This window comes from Acomys russatus, chromosome 21 (genome assembly GCF_903995435.1).
Source record: "Acomys russatus chromosome 21, mAcoRus1.1, whole genome shotgun sequence".
Taxonomy (NCBI): domain Eukaryota; kingdom Metazoa; phylum Chordata; class Mammalia; order Rodentia; family Muridae; genus Acomys; species Acomys russatus.
The window spans coordinates 13,131,342-13,140,376 of NC_067157.1; positions in this window are offsets into that span (position 1 = coordinate 13,131,342).

The following is a 9,035-nucleotide window of genomic DNA, read 5'->3' on the forward strand; positions in this document are numbered from 1 at the left end:
GTAAAATATTGTGAACATGCTTAAAAGACTAAGTACATGAAAAAAAAAAAGGGTATTGCGAATAACTGAGATCTCCAACAGTGCTTCCAAGAAATTATTAAATTCTACTTTCAAATAAATACTTGACAAAAATTAAATCATTTTTCTCTCCCCTCTCTACCTCCCTCCCCAATTTCCTCTTCCCTGTTAACACAGAAAAGACAGAACATATAGGAATGTCTTTAAGATATTTTCACTAAAGTTTCCAGCTGTGTTACAACATGACAATATTAAAAAGATTCACACACATGCATTTACCACCTATGTAAATGTAAGTATACAAAATAATTCAATCACAGTGCCCAGTAAAACTAAGGAAACAAATAGATGAATGCCACTATAAAAAAAATTAGATACCGCTGGGACGCCTGCTCTATTTTGAAGGGAAATGGAGAGGGAGTGTATCTGGAGGGGAGGGAGGGTGTGGAGGCAACTGGCAGGAATGAAGGGAAGAAAAGCTGTAGTTTGGATGTAGTGTAAGAGAGAAGTATAAATTTAAAAAGAATATAAGTGTGAGTCAGAGGGGAGGACATCCTATGGAGACTTTAGGTGTGAGAAGCCTGGGAGAATGAGGAAATAGAAGGATCCAGAGGGTCCTGGAAAACTACAGGCGGGTCTGGGCCCTAGGGTCCTCCTCAAACTATGACACCAGCCAAGGAAAATATAGGCAGTAAACTTCGAACCCCTACTCAGACTAGCTGATGGACAGGACATTCTCCACCGTTAAGTGGAGAAGGAGATCTGACTCTCACACAAACTATGGTGCCCCATATTTGACCATGTCCCTTGGATGGGAATGCCTGGTGGCACTCAGAGGAAGGATAATAGGTCATCAAGGAGAGACTCGATACCCTATGAGCATATACAGGGGGAGGAGGTCTCCCTCAGTCACAGACATAGGGGAGGGCAATGGGGGGAAGCGGGAGGGAGGGAGGAATGGGAGAATACAAGGGATGGGCTAACAACTGAGATGTAATTTGAATAAATTAATAATAAAAAAGGGAAAAAAAAGAATATAAATGTAAGTTCAAAGGCCAAATCAGCCTTTTAAATATTGATTTTATTTTGGGGAGTCCAGCCTCAAACTAATTTCCATAATTGTGTTGATATGTACTCCCATTAACAATGGATACATTTCTCTTTTTCCAAACCCCTCAAACTCTGTTGTCAGATCATGTGATGACAGCTATCTGGACTGGAAGAGGTGGCATCTCAAAGCAGTTTTAACTTTTATTTGACAGACAATGAAGGGATGTTGAACACTTTTTAAAATGATCACCAGCTATTTGTGTTCTTTTTTTTTTTAACTGATCATTTATTAGCCCAATTGTTTATTGAAAATTTTAGTTCTTTGGTATTTAATTTCTCCAGTTCTTTGTAATTCCATATATTAGCTCCCTATCTGAAGAGGTTTGGCAAATCTTTTTCCCATTCTTGGAGCTGTCTGTTTGTTTTTTTGGGCAGTTTCTTTTTCTGGACAAAACATTTTATTAATTTCATGTAGCCCCATCTGTTAATACTCGGGGCTCATTTCTATGCTACTGAAGTTCTCTTCAGAAACTTGTTTCCTACCCTAGTGTCTGGAAGACTTCCTCTAGCAGTTTTAGTGTTGAGAGTTTTAAATTAAGAACTTTGATCCACTTCAAACTGGTGCTGTCATATAAGGGGAAATACATGAATTTAATTTGATTCTTTAGGAGAATACCCAGTTTTGCCAGGACCATTTGTTGAATAAGTTTTTTTTTTTCCCCACTGCATGTTTTTCAACTTTAATATAAAATTGTGCCCACGGCTTTGTTGGTTAATTTTTGAGTCTTTGATAATGTGACATGAGTCTGTGTTCATACCAATGCCAAGCTGTCTTGGTCACTATTGCTCTCTAGTGTAATTTATGGTTCACATGTATGACACCTACAACTTTCCCCTTAATATTAAGGAATACTTTGTTTAATTCCATATGAATTAAAAAAATTAAAGTTAAGATACCATATGATGCACCTATTCCCCTCCTGAGAATATACCCAGAGAACTCCATAGCCTACTCTGAGCATATTTATTTACACACCCATGTTCCTTTCTGCTTTATTATGACAATAAGGAAATGGAACCAACCTAAACTTTAAATGCCTATCAACAGAGAAATAGGTAATGAAAGTGTAATACATATATATTATATATGTATGTATAATTTTCCTGCAAATTTTATATTTTCATATTATTATGGCTAAATTATATATATATATATTTATATATGTAAAATACACACATATTTGTATATATAATATATATTTATAATATGGGTCATACCAAATATGTAATCACCTCAAACTTTTAGAATACCTACTATTACCTGCTGAGAATATACCACTAGGATCAGTTATTGTATAATTAGCTTATATATATAATTATATATGTATTATATATATTATTTAGGTATAATGATATGAAAAGTATAAATTTTGCAAGAAAATAGATAACCATGGAAAGCATAATATTAAGTGAGGTGTCCCAAACTCAGAAACAAACAAACAAAAACTCAGCATCTTCTCCCTCATATGCTGGTTCTAGTCTTTAACACATACATCTATCTACATAAACAAGTATAAAGTGTGAATATAGTATACAATAAAAAGAACACCAAGTAAGATTAATAGTAGATTAGGGGAAAGGACACATTAGTCATGAACGACTCATTCTTAATTTCAGGCACATGCCTTTAATCCCAGCACTCGGGAGGCAAAGGCAGGTGGATCTCTGTGAGCTCAAGGCCAGCCTGGTCTACAAAGAGAGTCGAGGACAGACAGGGCTTTGTGTAACAGAGAAATATGCCTCAAAACAACAACAACAACCAACAAAACAACAAACAAAATGAAAAACAATCATTTCTTCTGCACGTGTGTGTGTGCATGTGTGTACATGTGTGTGTATGTGTGTGTGTTTGTGTGTAGTTGATAGTAAAAGTGTAAAAGCTTAAGCTAAGCTCTCCTGCTTCATACTGGCCATTCCACAGAGTTTGGGACTGGGAAATAAGTACTAGAGTGGCTACTTTAAACTAACCGTGTATTTTTATTTGTGCTACCATGATAACAATGATTTTATTTAATAAAGAAAAGATGGTAAAAGAAAACTGAAAACCAAAAAGAAACCAACAAAAAATAAGCATTTAGAGTCCGCTTTGCTCATAAGTGCTTATGTTTGTTTGAGGAGTTAGGTTTGTGCCCTGCTCACATTACAATCATGTAGCCAAGCTTGGGTCATACAGCTGTTAATATCTCAAACTTTTAGAATACCTATGATTATCTGCTGAGAAAATGCTCATAGGGCCATTATTGTATAACTATCTTATTTCAGTTTAGAACATATAGGAAATATTCACATTTGAAGGGATAGCCGAGGGGAAAGAAGCTGACATACATGACAGAAATATGCAGGAAGTGTGAGTTTATGATGTATGGTGATGGTGATGTATTCTTTAAGTTAGTGAATGGGGATTGAAGTAAAGGAAAGAAAAGAAAGAAAGTGTCAATAATAGCATGTAAGGAGAAAGGATTCTATAGGTTTTTGGTGATGAGTATAGGCAATAGACACAGAGGAAATATGAGTGGCAAGATATTTGTTCTATGCTTTACATTGGAAAAGTTCATTTGACTTGAGTGATTATTAAGATAATCAAAGAGGAGGATGAAGGAATCAGACTTCCAGAGCAGCCAGTGAAATGATACAGTGGCTCCCATGAGAAGAGAAGGGCACTCTAGGGCACAGTAGGAAGATTTTGCTTTCAATGGAGCAATTAATCTTCCCAGATGAAAACAAATGAAATAAACATAATTTGGTCCAGTTAATCAGACTGAGACTAATAAGTGGGAAATCATGTAGGAGTTGAAAATGAGAAAGAGTTTGGACCATGAAGAAAGAAGCAAGGCTTTTGAAATTAAGGTAGGTTTTTGAAGACAGAAGGACTTAGCAAACTGAGACCCAAATATCTGGAAGACGGAATTGTAATGAATCAGATGCTTTTCTAAATCCTCCAACACCATTGAGTTAGAATAAGTAAAACAGTTCATTGTACAGATCAAGGATTTATGAATCTGTAGGACAAAGCAAGAGAAATCCATATTCAGAGTCCTCAGAAGGACACAATGCAGGCAAATCACTGTAAGATGTTTCACTTCACTGAGAGCACTTGATGAGATGAACGTACAAAACACTTCTGGTCACAGGCAGAATAGTAAGGCACCAGCATCATCACTCAAGCAAATGAAAAGAATAGTGCTTTGTGCTGTGAAAGAATTAGGAAGTTGAGCATGAATCTGGTGGAAATTGTACTAGTGTTATACATTATAAATGAAAATGTGCCCTTCTTTCTATTATTTTCGGAGCAACAAAAAAAAAATGTGTTCTCTATTTAGAAAATAAACATGTGCAAAGATGTGGCAGAGATGCCAGGTGCCCATGGCAACATCTTCTATTAAAGGAAAAGCATTCTGAGCTATGTAGAGTACTGCTAATTTCAATTCCAGTTATTCCAAACCCCAAAACAAATAAGGTAATGTCTCAACTGGCCCTATGGAACATGAGAATGCTTCAGGCTCGTTGGAAGTAAGGAGCCATATGGAACATGTAGTGAGTTTATAACTGAGACAGATGGCTGCAGAATGGAGCCAGCCTTGAGGCTGAGTAAACACCCCAGTGACCGTGAGCAGCCAATTAAGAATTGAGACAAGAGGGAAATGTCATTTCAATTCCTGTAAAATCTGTTCCTATACACATCCTTGCCGCCTTTCAAAACTCACCGTCATGGTCCCTGGCTCTAAGCTGGGGCCTGAGAAAATTCCTCCCTGACCACTCAGAGTAAGCATCTGAATTCCTGTTCATTTCGAAGGACCTCGGGGATTCAGGTTTCCGCTTCCACTGGAGAATGCCCAGCAGGCTATTAGCTCCAGTACTGTTCTCAGTAAACCTACAGTGAAATATTCATTTAATGCCTAGAATAGCTATTTATTTGCAAGGCACATTTATCCTGTAGGTAAATTTTAAATATTTGCCTCCTTCCAATCACTCGATACGTCTGATGGTAAAAAAAAGGGAAGCCATAGTTTCACAGGTCTTAAAGGAGACTGGTAAGTAAAGTGGATTGATGGCATAATGTGCATTCCAAAAGACGTCCTTCACCCTGATCACAGCTGAGGATCAACCCTCTATTCGGATCTGAGAGCAGTCTTTCTCAAGGAAAGGCTGGCTTTGCCATCATAAAATGAAGTGAGTGACTAGAAAGATAAGGAAAATAAAACAAAGATAGAACATGGCTGTTGTTATGTCAAAACAAAGATAGAACATGGCTGTTGTTATGTCAAAACAAAGATAGAACATGGCTGTTATGTCAAAACAAAGATAGAACATGGCTGTTATGTCAAAACAAAGGCAAATTAATTTTTAAAAAATCCATCTTTTAATTGGAAAAATAGTTAAGGTTAGAACACAGGGTTTATAGCAAAGAACTTGCTGGGAATCAGGGAAACTAGGTTCAAAGTCAATATACATGAAAGATTTGCATGACAGTCCCAGACACTTGACTGTGAAGCCTAGAGCTCTATAGAGCCACTGAAAAACTAAACTGAATCAAATGATTAGATATGAATATATAGATATAACTATTGATCTCTATTTACCTATCAATGCATTGATACATATTCATCTATTTATTGATTAATCAATTAGTCTATTGATCAGGTATCAATAGATCAATGGATTATCAACAGATCAATTGATTTGCTTATTGATTTTTAATTATTAATCTATCAATTGATAGATTTAGAAATGGCCTATTTATAGATCTATTGATTGATTTACCAATCTATTGGTCTATTGATCTATTGCTTTATCTATTAACCTATCAATTATTGATATATTTATCAATCTACTAATCTATCTGCCTATCCATCTATTAGTTAATTGATCTAGTGATCTATCTATATATCCACTGATATATTTAGCTATTGATCTGTTTCTCCATTGGTCTGATGTCTAGTGATCTATCAATAATTGATCAAATAATCGATATATTAATCAATGGACCAATCTACTGTTCTATTTACCAATTTGTCTAGTGATTTATCTTTCCTTGGGTTTATTGCTACATCAATTTATTGATCTGTTTACATATCTGTAGATTTATCCATCTATTAGTCTGCCTGTCTTTCTGCAATGTAGCCTGACAAATCACAGCGGGAACAATTAGTACTTTATTTTTGTTACCTGGTAGATAAACTAAATTTGAACTTCCTTATTTGAGGAAAACATAGTTGCTATGGTAGATGAAGATGAATTTAAAAACTCAGAATATAGCACTGATATTCTTGCTAGGACACTGAAGAGCAAGAGTCTGGGAAAGCCTTCAGCTTCTTAGCTGTGTGTTTTCCTTTTTCAAAAGTATGTTGGTTAGATAGTAATAAGAGCCCTCTGGATGGAACCATGACCTCTTTCAAGCCAAAATTTATGTAATTACTATTTTAAAAATGAAACTAAAGTAAGTAACTCAAATAGGAACTTTCAAAATCTAACAAGTGGCTACAGGTGCTGGACAGTGCTACTGCAAATATCAAAGATTCATTATGTTTTTGATTTTTTTATAATTATTTCTTCATTTCTTTGAAATTATATAATAATTATATCACTTTCCCCCTTTTCTTACTCCAACTACTCCCAGGTATCCTGTTCCTCTCTCTGTCTCAAACTCATGACCTCTTTTTATTTAATTGTTGTTAGACACACACACACACACACACACACGGATGCACGCACACATGCACACACACATACACGCACACACACATGCATGCTCTCCTCTCTCTCTCTCTCACACTCCTAAATATGTAAATACAACATTCTTATTCTATATAATGTTACCTGTAAGTGTGTTATCTCAGGGCTGACCACTAGATAGTCGATAGTCAACTGGGGGAAACCATTTTTCCTACTCTCAGTAGGAAAGAAACAATAAAATTAACAAACATTATGAAAAGAAGACCATGAAGGAGACCAAGAGGATTTGGACAAAGACACAGGATGAAAACAAAGGACATTAAGCTTAATGTTCAAGAAGCTAAAGCAGAAAGAAATTAGCAAGCAAAGTGGTCAACAGTATCAAGTATAACACTGTGAAAGCAGTGGAAGCCTTGTCTCTAGGAAGGGAATCCCTAACCAATACTGATGACTGAGAAAGAGAGAAGTGATGGGCCCAGAGGCAAGTTAGTTTTACTCAGTGGTAGGTCATGAGAGGGCTAAGTCTGGATGCTTCAGTAAACTGGGTGTCCATTGCCTGTTCCTACCTTCTGGATATAAATTTTTTTCCTAAAGAAAAGGCTCAGAAAAAGTACATTGGTCTAAGATATATTTACAAGTCAAATCCTGTGCCATCATATGTAACACTGACCTACTTTGTCAGTGGTAGAAAACACAGTGTTCTATGCTATGAGTTAATATGTTACTTTAACTATTTGGTGACAGGTTTTCTGAACCCAATTAAGATTTTTCTTGCTGAAAACATATAGAATGAAAATGTGTGTAGCTTCAAGTTTCATTGAGGATTCAGGGAAGCTAGTATCAAAGTATTACATGTGCTCAATTGGCAGTCAGTTCACCCTTCCTGCCCTGCGAGATGTGAGCGGCTTTAAACCTACATCCAGATCCTATAATCAAGATTCATATAGGTCTCACTTCTCACTTCTGAAAATAGCTCATTCTGCTCCCCAAACTGCAATCAAACTATTTGTGTGTTTTAAGGTCATTTTGCCGAGATTATTAATATTTCATATAAAGCTCGCACAAATCAACTTTTATGGTGATCTCGTGGGCATTTTCATCAGTGAATATATGCAGTAGGTTATTGAAGACCTTTTGAATGTACTTATAGCTGCTGAGATATATTCTAACGAGCTGAGGATGCCAAATAAATATAACACCAACACTGGTCATAAAATAAGAAGAAAGCTTATAATAAACCCTTAGAAATAAACTAAAATTAGTGTTGCTTGTTGAGTTTTCCATCTTAATTTATGTTGAGTATTTTTATGCACAGATGTTATAAAAGGAGAAATTCAAAGAGTAATATCTCTACAAATTTTCATTCAAATCATCTCTGGAATACATTAAAAATTAATCTGGATAATGTATAAATGTAAAAAACAAATTAACACTAATACCACTAACAACTGAAATTTATTCCTGGTATATGGGGATGCTTTGACATTTGAAAAATTCATTGGTGTGAGTCCATAATAACAACAAGAAAAACAAAAACAAACAAACAAACAAAAAAACCCAAAACACTTAGGAGGTATACCAAATTCTAGGGGAAATAAAGTAATTTATACATACTCTAATGCTCAGCACTGGCAAACATTGTGAAAGGAGTATGTTTCTTGACCTGATAAGGGATATCAACAAACACTTTGTCCAAAATTAGATGTTTTCTCTCAATATCAAGAACAAGTTAAGGATAGCCTCTAACCATGTGCATTATATGACTATGCCAGGAACTGTCAGTTATGTAATTGTGTGAGCTAATGCCTGTCAATCTCACCCTTCCTCATGCATATTAATGTTAATATACACATGTATACATTTATAAATATGTGTTGATGGACTGGATAAGGACATTGTTATAATATTAATTCATTATAGCTTGATCTGTAGATTACCATTGAAATTTTTAAAAATCCAGCAAGTTATATCATAGGTATTGACAATGTGATTGTAAATTATACATAGAAATATAGATTCACAATATTCAACATGATCCTGAAGAATAACATTCATAAGCTCATGGTAATAATTTCAAGAATTATCACATAATTAAGAAAACATTACTTGGGCTGGCTGGTTTTTACTAAAAAAGACACAGCAAATGACATGGAATTGGAGAACCAGGAAAAGACCCACATCATTTCAATTAATGATCTTTGACATAAAAGCAAAGGCAGTTCAATGGGAAAAGG